This window comes from Pelophylax lessonae (assembly GCF_965119305.1).
Source record: "Pelophylax lessonae genome assembly, chromosome: 8".
Classification (NCBI taxonomy): domain Eukaryota; kingdom Metazoa; phylum Chordata; class Amphibia; order Anura; family Ranidae; genus Pelophylax; species Pelophylax lessonae.
In genome coordinates, this window is record NC_138775.1 from 285991654 (window position 1) to 286014910 (window position 23257).

General features: G+C 44.9%; 1 protein-coding gene across 11 annotated transcripts in view; it reads left to right on the forward strand.

Annotated features, from left to right (window-relative positions):
- DAB1 (DAB adaptor protein 1) overlaps positions 1–23257 on the forward strand; it is a 1145503-nt gene that overhangs the window by 725677 nt on the left and 396569 nt on the right. For 7 of the 11 annotated variants that reach the window (XM_082264815.1, XM_082264809.1, XM_082264811.1 and 4 more), the window contains exon 4: positions 20061–20178. The exons of 3 other annotated variants lie outside the window; for them this stretch is intronic. The gene's annotated coding sequence lies outside the window, so the exon portion shown is untranslated. Of the gene's footprint in view, positions 1–19912; positions 20179–23257 lie in introns of those variants that run through there. One more of the 11 variants, XM_082264814.1, reaches the window with a different exon arrangement.

Below are 23257 nucleotides of genomic sequence, written 5' to 3' on the forward strand. Positions count from 1 at the left end.
ATCTCCTAAGTGACAGGCAGGGTCAGATTACAGGATTCAGCATAGCTGAACCTGCGATCTGTCCCTGTGTCACTCAGTCACCTCCCCCCACACACGTCAGTAAGCACCAGGCATACATTAACCCCTCCCTCTCCAATAAAATTAACCCCTTCCCTGCCAGTGTCATTTTTACAGTAACAGTGCATATATATAGCACTGATTACTGTAGTAATGTCACTGTTTTTTTTTCAAAATTTGTTTATAGCGCAAAAAGTAAAAATCGCAAAGGTGATCAAATACCACCAAAAGAAAGCTCTGTTTGTGGGGAAAAAAGGACATAAATTTCGTTTGGGTACGGTGTCGCATGACCGCGCAATTGTCAGTTAAAGTGGCACAGTACCGAATCGCAAAAAGTGGCCCAGACGTAAGACAGCAAAATCCTCCGGTGGTAAAGTGGTTAAAAATACTTTTTTTTGTATTGGTCTTATATAATATTCTCATTTCCTGAGATACTGAATTTTGGGGTGTCGTTAGCTGTAAGCCATAATCATTAAAATAATCATTAAAATTAAAAGAAATAAACACTTGAAATATATCACTCTGTGTGTGATGCATCTATATAAAATATAGGAGTTTTACTTTTTGAATTGAATTACTGAAATAAATTAACTTTGTGATGATATTCAATTTTTTTGAGATACACCTGTATATATATATATATATATATATATATATATATATATATATATATATATATATATACACACACACACACACACACACTATACACATGAACACAGATTTGAAGTCATCTATTATTTATTCCTAATCTGCTGACATAAAATAGATTTTAGCACATTGAGATGAATGGGCTGGAAGGTGTGAGATCGGAGGTGTTCCACTAATAGAAAATGACTTGATGGATAAAATGACGCCCAAGCAGATGTCACTTAGAGGGACATCATAATCATTTCTTCCTTCGCTGCCATCACAAAGGGCCTTTGGCAGATAGGCAAGGCTGAAAGGTTAAAGGTTTCATAAAGTAAATAACGATTGATGGGGATTAAATAAGGTTCTTCGGCGCTGTTCATTGATAACGCCTCTGCAAAAAAGTAAATAAGGAATTTCTGTAAAGAAGTGTCACGAAGAATCTCCCAGTACCTTGGCCAAACATAGATTAATGCTGACCTTTGTCTTTTATCCTCTGAGATCGGAGTCCTTCCTCAATCCAGTAACCTGTATCATTTTGTTGACATGCCGTAAAGCTGATCTGCAGACAAACAGCTAAACACATGGATTATATACACATATAGGGGTGTTGTTTGCTACCAAAGGATTTGTATTTTTGTTAATCTAGTTCTGAGATTTGTACAGCTCTGCTACACAGCACAGCCCTGTCCGGCAGTGCATTAGATCTGGGGAAGTTTTGATCATCTGCCATTCATTTTATGGTCCAGCTCATGTCTATTCAACGTTCCCATGTAGTTCTCAAGACTACAATGACAGGTTTGCGCTACTCACGCAGGTAGTTGGTGGAGTCATTAGTGGATCACCCTTGTTTTCCACCCATTAATACCCCCATGCACTGAGTGAAACCTACCAAACATTGTTTATAAACATTGATCAGACAGGAGATAGAGAGATACAAAGTAACATTTTTTATAAACATTGATCAGAGACATACAACATAACATTGTTTATAAACATTGTACAGACAGGAGATAGAGAGATACAAAGTAACATTGTTTATAAACATTGTTCATTCAGGAGATAGAAAGATACAAAGTAACATAAATATTGTACAGGCAGGAGATAAAGAGATACAAAGTAACATTGTTTATAAACATTGATCAGACAAGATACAAAGTAACATTGTTTATAAACATTGATCAGACAGGAGATAAAGAGATACAAAGTAACATTCTTTATAGACATTGCATGGACAGGAGATAGAGAGATACAAAGTAACATAATTTAGAAATATTGTACAGATAAGAGATAGAGAGATACACAGTAACATTGTTTATAAACATTGATCAGACAGGAGATAGAGAGATACAAAGTAACATCATTTAGAAATGATCAGACGGGAGATAGAGAGATACAAAGTAGCATTGTGTATAAACATTGATCAGACAGGAGATAGAGAGATACAAAGTAACATTGTTTATAAACATTGATCAGACAGGAGCTAGAGAGATACAAAGTAACATCATTTAGAAATGATCAGACAGGAGATAGAGAGATACAAAGTAGCATTGTGTATAAACATTGATCAGACAGGAGATAGAGAGATACAAAGTAATATCATTTAGAAATATTGCACAGACAAGAGATAAAGAGATACAAAGTAACATTGTTTATAAACATTGATCAGACCGGAGATAGAGAGATACAAAGTAACATTCTTTATAGACATTGCACAGACAGGAGATAAAGAGATACAAAGTAACATTGTTTATAAACACTGATCAGACAGGAGATAGAGAGATACATTGTAACATTCTTTATAGACATTGCACAGACAGGAGATAAAGAGATACAAAGTAACATTGTTTATAAACATTGATCAGACAGGAGATAAAGAGATACAAAGTAACATTCTTTATAGACATTGCATGGACAGGAGATAGAGAGATACAAAGTAACATAATTTAGAAATATTGTACAGATAAGAGATAGAGAGATACAAAGTAACATTGTTTATAAACATTGATTAGACAGGAGATAGAGAGATACAAAGTAATAGTGTTTATAAACATTGATCAGATGGGAGATAGAGAGATACAAAGTAACATTGTTTATAAATATTTGATCAGACAGGAGATTAAGAGATACAAAATAACATTGTTAATGTAAGGGGACCACCCGTTATTTCCACCCATGAGTAACACCTACCTCTGTTTAGCGTCTACTGATTCCACTGATTTCCCAAAAAACGTGGGATCGGTAAAGTTGTGTTCATATGTCCCTCACTGCTAGGGGAACAATGCTTTATGGGGCAATCATTGCTGCACAGAAGTTCTTCCCATCATCTATTAAGAAGAAAAAAAAAAGGAAAGGTCACATGACCACGACTTCTAATTGTTTAGGAGGTGTTTATAATGAGTTTTTTTTTTTTTTTAATATAACCGCAGCAAAGGGATGAGCTTGGATTTAGCTTCAGGATTGGTCCAAACCTGTGTTTGTTTAAACCTGGAAGTCAGTTGTCACTGCCAGACCAATGAGCTGTGGGCATTTATGAATTAATTGACCTCATGCAGCTATGTTAGGTGAATGTTAATGACTTATTATGGCCGTGCGGCCTTATAGGTCAATGATGTCATGAGCATCCCCGCCTTTGTGTGTGTGTGTGTGGGTGCGCAGCTGAGGAATGTCCTGACTTCAGCTGATTGGTCCAGCTGCTTTCTGGGTTCAGCCAAACCAAAGCTCATCCCTACTGCAGATGACAGAGGAGGGGAAAATAGTGAAACTATGTTCATGGGCGTCCACGAGGGAGGGGCAAGTGCCCCCCCCCCCCTCCTGGAAATTTCCTGGCCTGCTCTAAAAGGGAAATGTATGGGGACTCTGACCTGGCTTGCTCTAAAGGGGGATCTATGGGCATCCTGGTCTGCTCTAAAGGGGATCTATGGGGACCCTGGCCTGCTCTAAAGGGGGATTGATGGGGGACCCTGACCTGTCCTGCTCTAAAGGGAAAAATGGGGACCCTGCTCTAAAGGGGATCTATTGGGGACACTGGCCTGCTCTAAAGGGGAATCTATGGGGACCCTGCTCCAAAGGGGATCTATGGGGGACACTGGCCTGTTCTAAAGGGGGATCTATGGGGGCAAAAATGGGCTGAGCATGGGTGATCTATGGGGGACCCTGGCCTGGCCTGCTCTAAAGGGGGATCTACGGGGACACTGGTCTGCTCTAAAGGGGATCTATGGGGATCCTGGCCTGCTCTAAATGGGGTCATATTGGCTAAGTATATATATATTCTTTGCAGGGAGATGCTGGAGTACCTGGTGGTGCAGGAAAACCTGGTAGGGCGGGGAATATAGGTGAAAAGGTGAGACTAAAGAGGGATCTATGGGGACCCCGGCCTGCTCTAACGGGGGATCGATGGGGGACACTGGCCTGCTCTAAAAGGGGGATCTATGGGGACCCTGCTCTAAAAGGGATCTATGGGGGACACTGGCCTGCTCTAAAGGGGGATCTATGGGGACCCTGCTCTTAAGGGGATCTATGGGGGACACTGGACTGCTCTAAAGGGGATCTATGGGGGCAAAAAGGGGCTGAGCATGGGTGACCTTAAAATGAGCCCCCCTAAATAAAGTTCTGTGGATGCCCATGCCAATGTTGGTAATAGTATTGCTTGCAAGCTGGAGTTCCCAGTTGTGTTACAATTCAAATACAAAGTGTCTGCTTTTAATGCAGTGAACATATTCCATACATGAGGATCTTGTGCATTTAGCAACAATGTTGCTGTGGATGGCAGTTGCTGATGCCTGTTGGGCTCCAGCTTGTGATCTGTTTAAACTATGATATTTAAAATTCACAGTGGCAATGGCTGGGGGGGGGGAGACTCTCGGATGTCTTGGTCCCGGGCATGGCTTTGTATATAGCGGTAGCTGGCCTCAGGCGCTCACACTTCAGGGAGGGAATTCAGGGGACTGGAAATGCCACTCGCTGTGTAGTGCAGAAATGCCAGCAGCTCACCCTCCAGGCGCCATTGTCCAATCAAGTAGACTTACTGAGCTGTGCTAACATAATATTGGCTGAAGGTAATTTTTTTTTTTTTAACGCTATTAAAAAAAAAAACTTTTTTTGCTGCTGTTTCTGTTGCATTTTCAGGGCTGCAACCAGTTCTACAAAATTTTAACTTCTGGATTTAAAATTTTCTGAAAGCCGTGTTCTATGTAGGAGAATCCCAATATGTCATCTTTATCATTATCATCATTTGCTAATGTTTAACCACTTCAGCTCTGGAAGATTTACCCCCCCACCCCCCCCCCCCCACACACCTTCCTGACCAGGCCATTTTTTGCTATACGGTACTACATTGCTTTAACTGACAATTGCGCGGTCATGCGACGCTGTACCTAAATAAAATTGATGTCCTTTTTTTTCCCCCACAAATATATTTTAAATATATTTTAAATATATTTTCTGTGCTATAAACCAAAAAAAAAAAAGGCAGAAATTTTGAAAAAAAAAAAACAATATTTTTTTACTTTCTGCTATTAAACATATCAAATAAAAATGTAAAAAATCGAATTTCTTCATCAATTTAGGCCAATTGGTATTCTGCTACATGTTTTTGGTTTAAAAGAAAACCCAATAATCGTATATTGATTGGTTTGCACAAAAAGGGATAGATTTATGGACTTTTTTTATTTTATTTTTTTACTAGTAATAGCGGCGATTAGCGATTTTTTTATAGCTGGACTGCGATATTGTAGCAGACAAATCTGACACTAAATCTGACCAGTGACACCAATATAGTGATCAGTGCTGAAAAAAAAATGCACTGTCAGTGTACTAATGACACTGGCAGAGAAGAGTAGTGTTGAGCGAACACGGACTGTATTATTCGTGTTCGTACCGAATAATTGGATTTTTTTTACCCGAACACGGACACGGACACTTTACTGTATGTTCGGGTAAAAATCCGTGTTCGGTCGTTTTATTTCCGGGTTTTGCATGCTTTGGCGCTCTTTTCATGGCGGGCTTTCAACAGCCAATCAACAATCGTTTAACTGGTGTGCCTTAAGCCATCCCAGCCATGCCTGCAAATGTCTTAGTAGCTGTGATTGGCCGTCTGAAGCATGTGACCAAGTCTTTATAAGTTCGAGGCAGCCGCCGCAGCAGCGTCATTCTGCTGCTTAGCTAAGGGACAGAGCACACATCAATGTGCTGGCTGCTGATTAGGGAAAGATAGGCAGGAAAAAACCATTTGTGTCCGGATAGAATTGAGGGACAGGTCGGAGTGTTTAGGCAGGGCGAGTTGTAGGCATTTTAGGGATAGAGTCTGCTGAATTATAGGGTCAGTGTCTTCTACAAACTACAATCGATATTGCTGTGTGGGGGGTGGGGTGAATCTGCACTCAATCCTGATCTACGATCTCTTCTCAATCCTGTTAGGGACAGAGTCTGCTGAATTTTAGGGAAACTGTGTTCTACAAACTACAATCGATATTGCTGTGTGGTGTGGGATTGGAGATAGGCAGGTGTCAGTGATCCACATCCATTTTTCTGTGTGTGAGCTGCAGTGAACACAATCTTTTTGGGCTGCAGTGAACACAATCTTTTTGGGCTGCAGTGAACACAATCTTTTTGGGCTGCAGTGAACACAATCTTTTTGGGGTGCAGTGAACAAAATCTTTTTGGGGTGCAGTGAACACAATCCTTTTTGGTGTGCAGTGAACACAATCTTTGTGGGGTGCAGTGAACAAAATCCTTTGTGGGGTGCAGTGAACACAATCTTTTTGGGGTGCAGTGAACAAAATCCTTTTTGGGGTGCAGTGAACAACATCCTTTTTGGGGTGCAGTGAACACAATCTTTTTGGGGTGCAGTGAACAAAATCTTTGTGGGGTGCAGTGAACACAATCTTTTTGGGGTGCAGTGAACACAATCTTTTTGGGGTGGAGTGAACAACATCCTTTTTGGGGTGCAGTGAACAAAATCCTTTTTGGGGTGCAGTGAACAAAATCATTTTTGGGGTGCAGTGAACACAATCTTTTTGGGGTGCAGTGAACACAATCTTTGTGGGGTGCAGTGAACACAATCTTTTTGGGGTGGAGTGAACAACATCCTTTTTGGGGTGCAGTGAACAACATCCTTTTTGGGGTGCAGTGAACACAATCTTTTTGGGGTGCAGTGAACACAATCTTTGTGGGGTACAGTGAACAGAATCTTTGTGGGGTGCAGTGAACACAATCTTTGGGGGGTACAGTGAACACAATCTTTTTGGGGTGCAGTGAACACAATCTTTGTGGGGTGCAGTGAACACAATCTTTTTGGGGTGGAGTGAACAAAATCATTTTTGGGGTGCAGTGAACAACATCCTTTTTGGGGTGCAGTGATCAAAATCCTTTTTGGGGTGCAGTGAACACAATCTTTTTGGGGTGCAGTGAACAAAATTCTTTGTGGGGTGCAGTGAACAGAATCTTTGTGGGGTGCAGTGAACACAATCTTTGGGGGGGTACAGTGAACACAATCTTTTTGGGGTGCAGTGAACACAATCTTTGTGGGGTACAGTGAACAGAATCTTTGTGGGGTGCAGTGAACACAATCTTTGGGGGGTACAGTGAACACAATCTTTTTGGGGTGCAGTGAACACAATCTTTGGGGGGTACAGTGAACACAATCTTTTTGGGGTGCAGTGAACACAATTTTTGTGGGGTGCAGTGAACACAATCTTTGGGGGGGTACAGTGAACACAATCTTTTTGGGGTGCAGTGAACAACATCCTTTTAGGGTGCAGTGAACACAATCTTTGTGGGGTGCAGTGAACAACATCCTTTTAGGGTGCAGTGAACACAATCTTTGTGGGGTACAGTGAACAGAATCTTTGTGGGGTGCAGTGAACACAATCTTTGGGGGGTACAGTGAACACAATCTTTGTGAGGTGCAGTGAACACAATCTTTGTGGGGTGCAGTGAACACAATCATTGTGGGGTGCAGTGAACTCAATCTTTGTGGGGTACAGTGAACACAATCTCATACTTCTGAAGGTTTGAGGGTGCTGCCTGTTCCATACTCCCCCTACTCCTCATCTAGCCTTTTAGGGGTACAAACAATAGTAATTGGGGCCTAGTGTGGTTGTGTACGTGTGATATACATACACTTTTTTTGGATCATATTTTCTATTCCGCTATTTAATCAAAAACCTTTGGGGATCAGTTAAATTGGGGGATAGTCTGTGTTGGTACGTGTGAGAGAGATCCACCTTTCCAAGTTGTTGGGGTTCATCTCATACTTCTGAAGGTTTGAGGGTGCTGCCTGTTCCATACCCCCCCTACTCCTCATCTAGCCTTTTAGGGGTACAAACAATAGTAATTGGGGCCTAGTGTGGTTGTGTACGTGTGATATACATACACTTTTTTTGGATCATATTTTCTATTCCGCTATTTAATCAAAAACCTTTGGGGATCAGTTAAATTGGGGGATAGTCTGTGTTGGTACGTGTGAGAGAGATCCACCTTTCCAAGTTGTTGGGGTTCATCTCATACTTCTGAAGGTTTGAGGGTGCTGCCTGTTCCATACCCCCCCTACTCCTCATCTAGCCTTTTAGGGGTACAAACAATAGTAATTGGGGCCTAGTGTGGTTGTGTACGTGTGATATACATACACTTTTTTTGGATCATATTTTCTATTCCGCTATTTAATCAAAAACCTTTGGGGATCAGTTAAATTGGGGGATAGTCTGTGTTGGTACGTGTGAGAGAGATCCACCTTTCCAAGTTTTTGGGGTTCATCTCATACTTCTGAAGATTTGAGGGTGCTGCCTGTTCCATACCCCCCCTACTCCTCATCTAGCCTTTTAGGGGTACAAACAATAGTAATTGGGGCCTAGTGTGGTTGTGTACGTGTGATATACATACACTTTTTTTGGATCATATTTTCTATTCCGCTATTTAATCAAAAACCTTTGGGGATCAGTTAAATTGGGGGATAGTCTGTGTTGGTACGTGTGAGAGAGATCCACCTTTCCAAGTTGTTGGGGTTCATCTCATACTTCTGAAGGTTTGAGGGTGCTGCCTGTTCCATACTCCCCCTACTCCTAGCCTTTTAGGGGTACAAACAATAGTAATTGGGGCCTAGTGTGGTTGTGTACGTGTGATATACATACACTTTTTTTGGATCATATTTTCTATTCCGCTATTTAATCAAAAACCTTTGGGGATCAGTTAAATTGGGGGATAGTCTGTGTTGGTACGTGTGAGAGAGATCCACCTTTCCAAGTTGTTGGGGTTCATCTCATACTTCTGAAGGTTTGAGGGTGCTGCCTGTTCCATACCCCCCCTACTCCTCATCTAGCCTTTTAGGGGTACAAACAATAGTAATTGGGGCCTAGTGTGGTTGTGTACGTGTGATATACATACACTTTTTTTGGATCATATTTTCTATTCCGCTATTTAATCAAAAACCTTTGGGGATCAGTTAAATTGGGGGATAGTCTGTGTTGGTACGTGTGAGAGAGATCCACCTTTCCAAGTTGTTGGGGTTCATCTCATACTTCTGAAGATTTGAGGGTGCTGCATGTTCCATACTCCTCTTCCTCATCCTCCCTTTAGGGTAGGAAAAAATTTAATCGGGCCTAGTCTGTGTTTGTACGTGTGAGATACACAGTTTTTTATCCTATTCCGCTATTCAATACACACCCTTTTGGTGTAAAAAACATTAAATTGCGGCATAGTTTGCATATTTGACATTTGCATATATTGTGCCTTGTTGCGCTGTTTTGGGTACTCCACCAACATGGCCAGTGGCAATGACGCCATTCTCAGCTTAACTATCCCACTTCTATGCCTCCTTGAAAAAACAATTTGGGCGATGATGGAAGAGGATGTGGCACAGGATGAGGAGGAGGAGGAGGAGGATGAAGAGGTAACATTTCAAAGGCTTTCAGGGCAGTCATTCGCAAGGGGCTCCGAGGGTGGGTTCCTGCACACACAAACGCCAGGGACACAATTGTCCAGCAGGGGCACAGTTCTGGAGGATGAGGAGGATGAGGAGGAGGAGGAGCTGGAGGAGGAGATGGAACCATGTTCACAGCAGGGTGGCACCCAGGCCAGCTCATGGCCATCACTGGTGCGTGGCTGGGGGGATACAGAGGACACGGACGATACACCTCCCACAGAGGACAGCCTTTCGTCGCCTCTGGGCAGCCTGGCACACATGAGCGATTACATGCTGCAGTGTCTCCACAACGACCGCCGAGTTGCCCACATTCTAACTTGTGCTGATTACTGGGTGGCCACGCTGCTGGATCCCCGTTACAAGGACAACGTACCGTCCTTAATTCACTCACTGGAGCGCGATCGCAAGATGCGCGAGTACAAGCGCACGCTGGTAGACGCCATGCTGCTGGCATTCCCATCTGACAGCGGGGCCACAGTGGAAGCACAAGGCAGAGGAGGAGGAGGAGGAGGTCGCCAACGCAACCAGGGCACCGCCAGCACCTCAGAAGGCAGGGTTAGCATGGCCGAAATGTGGAAAAGCTTTGTCAGCACGCCACAACAAACAGCAGCACCAGCAGCTCAGATGGAACGTCTTAGCAGGAGGCAGCATTTTACCAACATGGTGGAGCAGTATGTGTGCACACGCCTACATGTAGTGAATGACGGGTCTGCCCCCTTCAACTTCTGGGTCTCCAAATTGGGCACATGGCCTGAGCTTGCCCTTTACGCCTTGGAGGTGCTGGCGTGCCCTGCAGCCAGTGTATTATCTGAACGGGTATTTAGCACGGCTGGGGGCGTTATAACAGACAAGCGCAGCCGCCTGTCCAGAGACAATGTGGACAAGCTCACGTTCATTAAAATGAACCAGGCATGGATCCCACGGGACTTTTCCGTACCTTATGCAGAATAGCAATGGATACCGACCTTACCCACCCATTGTTCCATTTTTGCTCTTTCTCACTCTTTTGGGGTGTACCCTCATTTAAAATTTTTGAAAAGAAGCAGTGTTGGCTACCTCGTCCTCCTCCTCAGGGCCAGATTAATGTAGGGGCTATTGGAGCTGCAGCTCCAGGCCCCTACCTTTTATATAGGCCCCGGGTTGGCCATATTCACTGTTACCGCTCTTCTGTCACTTGTAAACACAGAAGTCTGGCTTCTATGCTCGCTTCCCCAGGCAGCACCCTCAGAACCTCCCCACACAGCGTGAAGGCCGGACAAGGAGGGACAGTTGGCGATGCATGGATGTGTTTATGGGCTTCAGAGACAGCATCCCATGTTGAATTAGGCATGCATGGCTGCACCCTTCCTCCTCTGGGTGCATGGCAAGGCACGGCCCTTAAGGCCCTTCAAAATCCTCAGCACCAAGCCCATGATGCTGTTAATCCGGCCCTGGTCCTCCTCCACCGCCGCTTCCACCTACACCGCCCATAGGTGTGCGCAGCCTATTGCATTAAGGTGTGCACCCCAAAGTTGAAATACACATGCATGTGTTTGCCAGCAGGGAGAGTAATGTATCGGGGCCATGTACCTGTAGGCAAGGAGAAATAGAGCAGAGCAGGTCCCAGGGAGATCTTTCCCATCTCCTCACTGGCAATGCTATGTGCCCTAGGTGATTAGGGTGTGCCCAGGCACATCCAGCACACCCTGTGCGCACGCCTATGTCACCGCCACATCCACCACCACCTCAACCTCCCTCCTACTCCATATGGGCCTCGTCCTTCAGAGATGAAGAAGAACATTGTTTTATTTTTCTGTTTTTTTTTGTTGTTTTAAGTTATTTCCCTATCCACATTTGTTTGCAGAGCACTTGCCATGCTCTTAATTACGTTTTGCTGCCATTTGCAGCACTCTAGCCCTTTCCTTTGGTGTTTTAGAGCCATTTTAGTGCCTTAAAGTTCGGGTCCCCATTGACTTCAATGGGGTTCGGTGTCCGGGAAAAGTTCGGTAAAAGTCCGGGACACGGACCCGGACTTTTTTTTAAAGTTCGGCCGAACCCGTCGAACACGGACATCTAGGTGTCCGCTCAACCCTAGAGAAGAGGTTAACATCAGGGGGGATTAAAGGGTTAAATGTGTTCCTTGGGAGTACTTGCTAGCTGTATGGGGGGAGGTGCTTTGACTGGGGGAAGACAGAGATCCGTGTTCCTGCTTAGCAGAAATCCATCTTCCCCTCTGACAGATCGCCGTTCTGCCTGTCTCGGTGATGACCGTCATGTGCCGGCGAACATCGGGTCCACCAGACCTGCTGATTGGCTCACGCTGTGTCTAATTACAGCAGAAGCAGGTCGCTGGCAGCGCACGCATGCCCCAGACTCGAAGGAAGAAATCACGTACACGTACAGGGCCGCCCTGCCACAGTATATGTATGTGGGTTGGTCCTTAAGCGGTTAAAGAAGAGCTCCGTTTTTTTAGAGCTGGACTTTGAGCAGATTTAAAATGCACCTTTGTATTCATAAATACATTATTCATTTTTTTTTTTTAAATGCAAGTAGCATAAGTACCTGAATTTGACTTGATATCAGCCTCTTTCAGTCCTTAGCAGAGCTCAGATTGGGATAGGGAGAAGCAGCATAATTAGCTAACCCAGAGGCGTAACTAGAACCTTTAGGGCCCCGGTGCAAGAAACCATGAAGAGTCCTCCGTACCCCTGGCCGGGGCCCTTCCCTTCGAGCCTGGGGCTCTTCCCACTGTTCCTGGGGCCCATTACTCTCGTTGCGGGGCCCTTTATTATGGTCCCGCAGCGGGATCCTTTCACAAGTTCTGCAGTGGGCCCCCTTCCTGCCATCCTGGGGCCTCCCCACGGTGGTGGAATGCCAGGGCACGGTCGCAAGTGTGACCTTTGTGATCCTGGAAGTTCCCCCATTGGTGTCAGTAGTTTTTATTTGTTGGTATTTTAATTGTATTATTTCTTTTATCATTTTAATGTTATTTTGTTTACAATGTCACTGACTATGACTCTGTCCATTCAGAAAAGGAAGGAGCTGGTAAATCACATATTTACCGACCCCTTCCTGGTTCTCTATTGTGACACATCCCCTGCAGCAGCTGGCAGGAGAGGGAAGGGAGGAAGTGGGCGGCACTGTGGGGGGGGGGGGGGGCACACAGGGGCCCAGAGACAGCAGAACACAAGTGAACTGGATAGGAGGAGTGGTGGGGGCAGCATACAGAGGAACCAATCTCCTCCATTTTCCTCCTGCAGCTACAGGAGGAAAAAGGAGGACAGTGATTTCTCTACATGCTGTCCCCGCCGCCCCTCCTATCCAGGTGTACAGGGGAGCCGCAGAGGCCATACATGGGTTTAATTCTGGAATCATTTTCTTACGAAAATTGTAACTAAGAATTCTCTTTCAAATTTCCCACCATTAGTGGGCTGCAGCAACGGCCAATTTTTCATGCGGCCATCACATTTGAGTGATCGGGCACATTGGAAGTGTTTCGGAAAAATGAACAAATTTCTAATTAATGATGGGAGAATCGTGCAAAAATATTATGAAAAAAGAAATGTGAATGAACTGTGACCTGGAAAGAAAAGAAGGTCCCTGGCCACGAAAATTCTTTTCTGTAGCAAGATGGGGTGAAATTAAAAGCTTGGTTGGTCGAATTTTGAAATCAATGGTGGCACCATCGGATCATAAAGTGCACCAAATTCTGATTATCCAAAGAAAATTTGTTTGGAATTTGACCCATGTATGGCTGGGTTTAGATTACGCAGGGCTAGTACACTTCAATTTTCCCCCAATTGCTCGGGGCCTAGTGATTGGCCACTCAAGCATGTGCATTGCATCGTGTGAGAAATGGTAGAAGAACATATGCCCCCAATACCCATAATTACTTGGTGTTTCCAAAGGTTCCAAGAGATGAATGGAACTGCAAAGGTGAGTATCAGTGGGTGGAGCGGGGGTGACCTAAAAAGATTACCTAGTAGGGTTTGGTTGGGAGTGATTCTGGATCTGAGGGACTTCTTAGGTCTTGATGATGTGGTCTATAGTGACATTGGATCTGAGGGACTTCTTAGGCCTTGATGATGATGTGGTCAGGAGTGACTTTGGATCTGCAGGACTTCTTGGGTCTTGAGGATGTGGTCCAGAGTGACTCTGGATCTAAGAGACTTCCTAGGTCTGCAAGATGTAGTTGGGAGTGACTCTGGATCTTATGAACTTCTTAGGTCTTAAAGGTGTGGTTGGAAGTGATTCTGTATCTGAGGGACTTCTAAGGTCTTGATGCTGTGGTTGGGAATGACTTTGGAAGGACTTCTTAGATCTGGATGATGCGGTTAAGAAAGACTCTGGATCTGAGGGAGGTTTTTAGGTCCTGAGGATGTGGTCGGGAGTGACTCTGGATCTGAGAGGCTTCTTAAGTTGGAAGTGATTCTGTATCTGAGGGACTTCTAAGGTCTTGATGCTGTGGTTGGGAATACATTTGGAAGGACTTCTTAGATCTCGATGATGCAGTTAAGAATGACTCTGGATCTGAGGGATGTTTTTAGGACCTGAGGATGCGGTCGGAAGTGACTCTGTATCTGAGAGGCTTCTTAGGTTGGAAGTGAGTCTGTATCAAGGTGACTTCTACGGTTTTGATGCTGTGGTTGGGAATACATTTGGAAGGACTTCTTAGATCTTGATGATGCGGTTAGGAATGACTCTGGATCTGAGGGATGTTTTTAGGTCTTGAGGATGTGGTCGGAAGTTACTCTGGGTCTGAGAGGCTTCTAAGGTCTTGAAGATGTGGTTGGGAGTGACTCTGGATCTTAGGAACTTCCTAGATCTAGAAGATGTGGTTGGGAGTGACTCTGGCTTTGAGGGAGCTCTTAGGTCTCGATGATGTGGTCGGGAATAACTCTGGATCTTAGAGACTTATTAGGTCTGGATGATGTGGAGAACTATAGGTTAAGTAGAACAGCAGTTAGACTGCTTCAAAACCAGGGCTACCCTCGCCCCTTTGAGGGACCTTGGACTTAAAGTGTATAAGAAAAGAAAAAGCAAAATAAAATAATGAATCAATGAAAGAGTTAGCTGCAAATGATTGTCTTAATATAGCTGTAAAATATACTGTTTATATATACACTATATTGCCAAAAGTATTGGGACACATGCCTTTACATGCACATGAACTTTAATGGCATCCCAGTCTTAGTCCGGAGGGTTCAATATTGAGTTGACCCACCCTTTGCAGCTATAACAGCTTCAACTCTTCTGGGAGCGAGTTTGGGGTGGCGGAACTTGACTGGCCTGCACAGAGTCCTGACCTCAACCCAATAGAATGATGAATTAGAGCGCAGACTGCTAGCCAGGCCTTCTCATCCAGTCTCAGGGCCTGACCTATCAAATGTGCTTTTGGAAGAATGGTCAAACATTCCCATAGACACACTCCTAAACCTTGTGGACAGCCTTCCCAGAAGAGTTGAAGCTGTTATAGCTGCAAAGGGTGGGCCAACTCGATATTGAACCCTACAGACTAAGACTGGGGTGCCATAAAAGTTCATACGTGTGTAAAGGCAGGCGTCCCAATACTTTTGATTATTTAGTGTGTGTGTGTGTGTGTGTATATATATATATATATACATACATGCATACATATATACACATACACTGTATATACACACAAACACATATACATACTTTTGGCAATATAGTGTATGTTACCCCTGAAACATGTTGGCTTTCAGCTTCTAATAACAGCAGCAGCAGAGTGTTGTACCATGTTAGGCATCACCAAATGAAGACGTTTTGGTGTAGGGTGAGACCATTAATTGGCTAACTAATTAGATGGCAGTGCAATCTTTCAAAGCACACTGAATTCTTCTTCATGCAATGTGCTTTAGGCAAAATCCAAATTTCTAGCTTATAATAAAAGACAATCAATTGCACCTAATTGGCTCATCGATTCATCCTTTTTTTTTTTTAGGCTCCTTTTCTTCTACCTATCAAGAAAGCCTGTCACTCTGGATAGTCCCTAATTAGTAAAGATTCTGATGTTGGTGGCTTTTGGGTTCTAGGACAATCTTTCTCAACCTTTTCAACACAGAGGAACCCCTGAAATAATTTTCCAGTCACAGGGAACCTCTGCTAAAAATGACTACCGTATATACCGCGTTTTTCAGCACATTTTTTTGTGCTGAAAACATCCCCCTCGACTTATAGTCGAGTCAAAAAAAAAAAAAAAAAAGTCCCTGGCCGCTCCGACGTGTTTAAGATTTAAAAATGGCGCCGCCCGGCGTATACATGTCACCGCGCATGCGCCGCCGCCGCTCCAGACAGGCCAGGAATAGCCGAACGTATACCAGCTTTCCCGAGCGGCGGCGCGGCGCGTGCGCAATGACGTGTCCGCGACGGGCGTCGCCATTTTTAAAATGAAGGCGCCTCTGGAACAGTTAAGTGAAACACAGCCGCACTAGTATGCCCACAACCCCGCATCCTCTTGTGCCATGCTTGCCACCCTGCATTCTCCTGTACCATGCCAGCCGTACTGCATTCTCCTGTACCATGCCTGCCACCCTGCATTCTCTTCTCCTGTACCATGCCGGCCACCCTGCATTCTCCTGTACCATGCCTGCCACCCTGCATTCTCCTGTACCATGCCTGCCACCCTGCATTCTCCTGTACCATGCCTGCCACCCTGCATTCTCCTGTACCATGCCTGCCACCCTGCATTCTCCTGTACCATGCCAGCCACCCTGCATTCTCCTGTACCATGCCTGCCACCCTGCATTCTCCTGTACCATGCCTGCCACCCTGCATTCTCCTGTACCATGCCTGCCACCCTGCATTCTCCTGTACCATGCCTGCTCCCCTGCATTCTCCTGTACCATGCCAGCCACCCTGCATTCTCCTGTACCATGCCTGCCACCCTGCATTCTCCTGTACCATGCCTGCCACCCTGCATTCTCCTGTACCATGCCCGCCATCCTGCATTCTCACCCTAGGCTTATACTCGAGTCAATCATTTTTCAGAGTATATACGGTATATCTACAGCTCATGATATATTAGTGTGTTGGTCAGTTGGAAGAATCGTTCCTAAATTTGTGGTCATTGGGAAAAATTACCCCCTTACAGATATCTAAAAAGATTAATGGTGTCAGCGAGAATTTATCTGAGAGGCACAAGTTGCTCCTTGCTTAAGGAACCCCTAGTAACCTTTAGACCAGGGCCGGCCCTACCATGGGTCCTGCTGGGTCCATTGGGCCCAGGCAGCACTTGGAGAGGGGCAGCAAATTGACTCCCAAGATTTTTTTCCAGCAGTTTCGGTTGTCATCAGTTTGCGGCGAGTTACAGGCGGCATTTCCCCATCTCATACTGCTGCCCGTAGTGCAAACTGATGAGTATGAGGAGGTGGAGCGTCTCCTCCAGGGAGCGTCCCTCACGTGATTGTGGTGTGCGCAATGATCTCATACATCAGCGCACTCCATCTCACGCAGGGCAGACTTGATCTTCTCAGGTGGTGGACTTGGCAGACACAGCAGTGACAGGAGGACTGATGACAGACAGTGGTTGTTTGGTGGACGGGTCCGGGGTTAGGTTTTGGAAGAAGATAACAGTATATATCATATTTTTAAAATGTTATATTTATTTAAAATAATGGATGTGGTGGCCTTTTGTTGGGTGTGATCTCGTTTTTGGAGGGGGGCAGCATTTCATTCTTGGTCTCAGGCAGCACATTGTCTTGGGCCAGCCCTGCTCTAGACACAGGGGTATCAAACTGATGGCCTTGCAATGCCTCATGGGGCTTGTAGTTTCGCAAAAGCTGGAGGACGACCAGTTTGACACCTGTGGGAGTCTAGAGGAACCTTAGTGTTCTATGGAATCCTGGTTGAGAAACCCTGTTGTAGCACGTAGTTCTTCTGCAAAACTACAAATCCCATCATGCCTCTGCCAGATGGAGTCATGCTTGTAACTCTCTGCCTTGCAATGCTTCATGGGGCTTGTATTTTTGCAAAATCTGGAGGACCGCCTGTTTGACACCTGTGGGAGTCTAGAGGAACCTTAGTGTTCCATGGAACCCTTGTTGAGAAACCCTGTTGTAGGACATAGTTCTTCTGCAAAACTACAAATCCCATCATGCCTCTGCCAGATGGGGTCATGCTTTTAACTCTCTGCCTTGCAATGCTTCATGGGACTTGTAGTTTCACAAAAGCTGGAGGACCACCAGTTTGACACCTGTGGGAGTCTAGAGGAGCCTTAGTGTTCGATGGAACCCTGGTGGAGAAACCCTGTTGTAGGACGTAGTTCTTCAAAACTACAAATCCCATCATGCCTCTGCCTGATGGAGTCATGCTTGTAACTCTCTGCCTTGCAATGCCTTATGGGACTTGTAGTTTCGCAACAGCTGGAGGACCGCCAGTTTGACACCTGTGGGAGTCTAGAGGAACCTTAGTGTTCCATGGAACCCTTGTTGAGAAACCCTGTTGTAGGACGTGGTTCTTCTGCAAAACGACAAATTCCATCATGCCTCTGCCTGATGGAGTCATGCTTGTAGCTCTCTGCCTTGCAATACCTCATGGGACTTGTAGTTTCGCAAAAGCTGGAGGACCACCAGTTTGACACCTGTGGGAGTCTAGAGGAGCCTTAGTGTTCCATGGAACCCTGGTGGAGAAACCCTGTTGTAGGACGTAGTTCTTCTGCAAAACTACAAATCCCATCATGCCTCTGCCTGATGGAGTCATGCTTGTAACTCTCTGCCTTGCAATGCCTCATGGGGTTTGTAGTTTTGCAAAAGCTGGAGGACTGTCAGTTTGACACCTGTGGGAGTCTAGAGGAACCTTAGTGTTCCATGGAACCCTGGTGGAGAAACCCTGTTGTAGGACGTAGTTCCTCTGCAAAACTTACTTTTACTTTACACTCCGTCACAAGCTGGCATGCATACCCCAAATTGGAACACACATCTCAACAGAGTTTTATTCTTGGTCCCAGGCAGCGCATTATCTTGGGCCAGCCCTGCTCTAGATGCAGGGGTGTAAAACTGATGGTCCTCTAGCTGTTGCCAAACTACAAATCCCATCATGCCTCTGCCTGATAGAGTCATGCTTGTATCTCTCTGCATTGCAATGCCTCATGGGACTTAAAGTTTCACAACAGCTGGAGGACCGCCAGTTTGACACCTGTAGGAGTCTAGAGGAGCCTTATAGCACTTTTCCACTGAGAGTACCGCCTCGGCACTGCTTGGCCCTGCTCGGCTCGGTTTGCTTTTCCACTGCGTGGTATGAGTCGGCACCTTTCAGCACTGTATAGGCTCTACTCGGCTCGGTTTGCTTTTCCACTAAAGTAGTAAGTGGGTGGGATTACAATGATTCTCTGACCAATCAGTGGCTAGAAGTGACAAACAATCAAGGCTGCATGCAAAGGATTGTGGGACATGGTATAGGTACGGCCCACTTGGAACCCCAACCGAGGTGGTACTGTTTAACCGAGCTGTACCATATAGTGGAAAAGCACCGCTGTACCAAACCATACCAAACCGTTCAAACACGTACCATGCGTTACCATACAGTGGAAAAGCACCAAAGCGAGCCATACCGAGCCGTACCATGCAGTGGAAAAGCCCCATTAGTGTTCCATGGAACCCTGGTTGAGAAACCCTGCTGTAGGACGTAGTTCTTCTGCAAAACTTCAAATCCCATCATGCCTCTGCCTGATAGAATCATGCTTGTATCTCTCTGCATTGCAATGCCTCATGGGACTTGTAGTTTCGCAACAGCTGGAGGACTGCCAGTTTGACACCTGTGGGAGTCTAGAGGAGCCTTAGTGTTCCATGGAACCCTTGTTGAAAAACCCTGTTTATTACGTAGTTCTGCAAAACTGACTTTTACTTTACACCCCCGTCACAAGCTGGCATGCGTACCCCAAATTGGAACACACATCTTAACATGCATCAGACTCTTGCTGTGGCCATTTTTTTGCTAAAAGCCCATAGCAGGGAGGGTCTCTGAGGAAAATACATCACTTGTGTTGTATCTCCCTTTGCACCTTACTCTATAAAGAGACAGAGAGACACAAACTGCTACATTGTGTTGTATGTACAATGTGGAACTAAAGGAACTCAAAATTCAAAGCCTTCTGACTAATCTTTCCATCCACAAATGAATGAAAGCCCCCCATGGTCACGAAGGGGTTATGGCTCCGCATTCCTTTTTGAGCCCCCTTTTCAGAAAAAAGAGAGGAAGGAGCTTGTTGACTAGCCATCCTCTCCCCCCCACCCCCTAGTAACATGATGAATAGTTGAAGGCCTGATTGAAAATTCTAATCACAGCTGTTCAGTCCTTTAGCTCAGCAGCCGTGACAGCGGACTCACTCCTGCTCATTGGCGTTGCCTCCATGGTGTCTCCGCTATGCACGAGGCCCTCACCAGCACACAATACATGATGGACTGGCTGCGTGGACCGCTCTCTGCTCACCACCTGCAAACTGCTTGTCTTTCAGGGTTTTCCCGGCGCTGCGTGATATCAACCATGAGCCAGAGGAGAAAGTAGTGCAGTACTGGAGCCCTCTGTTCGCTGACACCCTCATCTCCCAGGAAAAATGGTGCATTATGGGAAATGTAAGTAACTCACCTCCCCCCCCCCCTCTTCCCCCCCCTTCCCCCCTCTTCATCCTTCATCTTGCAATCGGAGAAGTAAAAACCAAAAGGCAACACTGCGGAGTTTACTCAATACTGTCAATAAATGACCTCCGAAGACCTACCAAGGCATGGAGGTCCACACCTGGGTCATTTCTGTAGGAAAGAAAAATTGCAGAGTGGCTTTGCCCAGTTTAGCATTTGTAAAAAGAATTATAAATATATATAAATATAATATAAAAAAAAAAAAAAGTTGTGCTTTGATTGGTTGCATTGACTTCCTTGACTAGACCTTTAACCAGTTCTGGACCGGAAGGTTTTAGCCCCTTAGGCCATTTTTTGCGAATTCGGCACTGTGTTACTTTAATGGACAATTGCGCGGTCGTGCAACGCTGCACCCAAATAAAATTGATGTCCTTTTTTTTCCCCCACAAATTAGAATTATTATTATTATACAGGATGTATATAGTAGCGCCAACAGTTTGCGCAGCGCTTTACAATGTGAGGGAAGACAGTACAGTTACAACACAGTTCAATACAGGAGGAATTAGAGGGCCCTGCTCATAGAGATTCCTTTTGGTGGTATTTGATCACCTGTGCGATTTTTATTTTTTACGCTATAAACAAAAAAAAAATAAAAAATTCTAAAAAAAAAACACATTATTTTTTACTTTCTGCTATATAACATTCCCCCAAAAAGAAAAAAAAAAAAGAAAAATCAAAATTTTTTAACATTTTAGGCCAATTTGTTTTCTGCTACATATTTTATGTAAAGAAAAAAATCGCAATAAGCGAATTTTGATTGGTTTGCGCAAAAGTTATCGCGTCTACAAACTAGGGAAAAGATTTATGTCATTTTTATTTATTTTTTTTACTATTAATGGCGGCGATCTGCGATTTTTTGCGGGACTGCGACATTGCGGCGGACAGATCGGACCCCTAACTGACATTTTTGACACTTTTGGGGGTACCAGTGGCATTACTACAGTAATCAGTGCTATATATATGAACTGTTACTGTAATAATGACACTGGCAGGGAAGGGGTTAACACTGTGGGTGATCAAGGGGTTAAATGTGAGCCTAGGGGAGTGATTCTAACTGTATGGGGGTTGGGCTTGTGAAATGATCATAGAGACATGTGGTCCTATATAGACGGATCACAGGCACTCTGTGATCATTCCAGAGAGAAGAACGGTCAGCTGTGTTTACAACAGCCGACCATCCTTCTCTCTCAGCGGGGAGCGATCGTGGGTGGCCGGCGGCAATCGGAGCCATCTGCCCCGTGCATCGGAGTCCCCGCTGCCAAGTGGGGGCGGGAGCGCACCCCCTAGCAGCAGGTGCGCGACCGACGTAGGGCTACGTCGGTTCGCGCAGAAGGGGCTGCCTGCCGCAGTAAATCTGCAGCGGGCGGTCCAGAAGAAGTTAAGAACAATATGCTTGTAAACTAACCTCCTAACATAAGCCCCTCCCACCAACAAAAAATCTAGACTTTAATTTTGATTAGCAGATTTATTTGATTCAACCCAGTTTGGGCCATTTGGAATGGTTAAAGTGTTACTCCACTTTTGTTGAGAAAAAACATTCCCCTCTGGGTGATCTCTGTACATTGCAGGGATTATAACAAACTTTGTTGCAGATTCCTAACTTTTGTTATTCTGAAGAAATCATTGTTTGTTCCTCTGTGCTGAGTGGGTCTAATGGGAGTGGTTTCAGAATTATCTATCAGCTGTGGCAGCTGCAGGGCTCTAATGAGGAAATCTGCTGGGCCTGCATCCCTTTAGACGTGTTCCTATTGGAAGTATCTCACCAAAAATGACATTTTTGTTGCAGGGGATGCCAGAAATCTGACTTGTATCTTGGGTAGACTTCTGATAAAATTGGTGAGCCAATCACACAAGCAGGAAATGATGTTTCTGGGGGTGTGGTCAGTATACATTCTGTGTACTGAAGAACTCCAGGCGGCCATATTGTATTGCATTTTCAGAAAATTACAGCGACTGCAGATAGAAAAGGAAAGGTCATTTTTAATAACATTCAATTACAATAGGATTTGTGTCGCAGTTGTATACGTTATATTGTTTATTCTTTATTTGCTGATTTTTTGCCCACAAAAGTGGAATTACCCTTTAAGGGCCCATTTTCACTGTTGCATTTTAACACACATGCATGCGTCATGGTTCCCCTATAATAAAGATAGTGCTCAATGCAATCTCAGCATTTTGAAAAATATGGCATACCTGTTTTTTTCTCTCTGTTCAAGTGTGCTGGGGGGATCCAGAGAGGTCGATGGCAGCGCATATAGCTTGCATTTTGATGCTCTGTCAATAGGTGTATTGAGCCTTGCTCATTGGCTGTTAACCCTTTCCAATCCAAAACTCAAAATTCGAAAAATGCATGTCAAAGCACAAATCAAGTGCATGTTGGCCTGCCTAACACTACAAGAAATGCACCTCTATGCACATGCCTGTATACAATGTGTTGACCCTAAAGGGGTTCATGTGGACTACTTGGCATTCACTATAGGGACCCGGGGCTGGGGATCATTCCTAGAACACGGGCTTCCAATCAGCAAGCAAGAGGTATTCTGTTGGGGGTTTCCAGGTATTATATATTGGCAGTGGGTGTGGGGGATTCCCAACCTCCTGTGATGTCAGTGCTCCTTTAATGAGGGGCTATATTTCCTGAATATGGTTATAATTGTATAGAAAACTCTATATGATCATTTCTTGTGCCTTTTGTCTATTAATATACTGTATATCAGGGGGATATGCTAACTGTGGCCCTTCAGATGTTGCATAACTACAAGTCCCATGAGGCATAGCCAGACTCTGACAGCCACAAGCATGACACCCAGAGGCAGAGGCATTATGGGACTTGTAGTTTTGCAGCAGCTGGAGGGCCACAGTTTGCATATCCCTGAATAATTTTGCTTAAAGTATGGCTTGCAAATAAGGGACCCCCAGGGGGGTCCAAAGAAACCCTTTTACTAGTTCACTATATGCTGACAACATATGTGTGTGTGTGTGGGGTCCCTGTGCCTCATCAAGTCCTGGTCTGCAG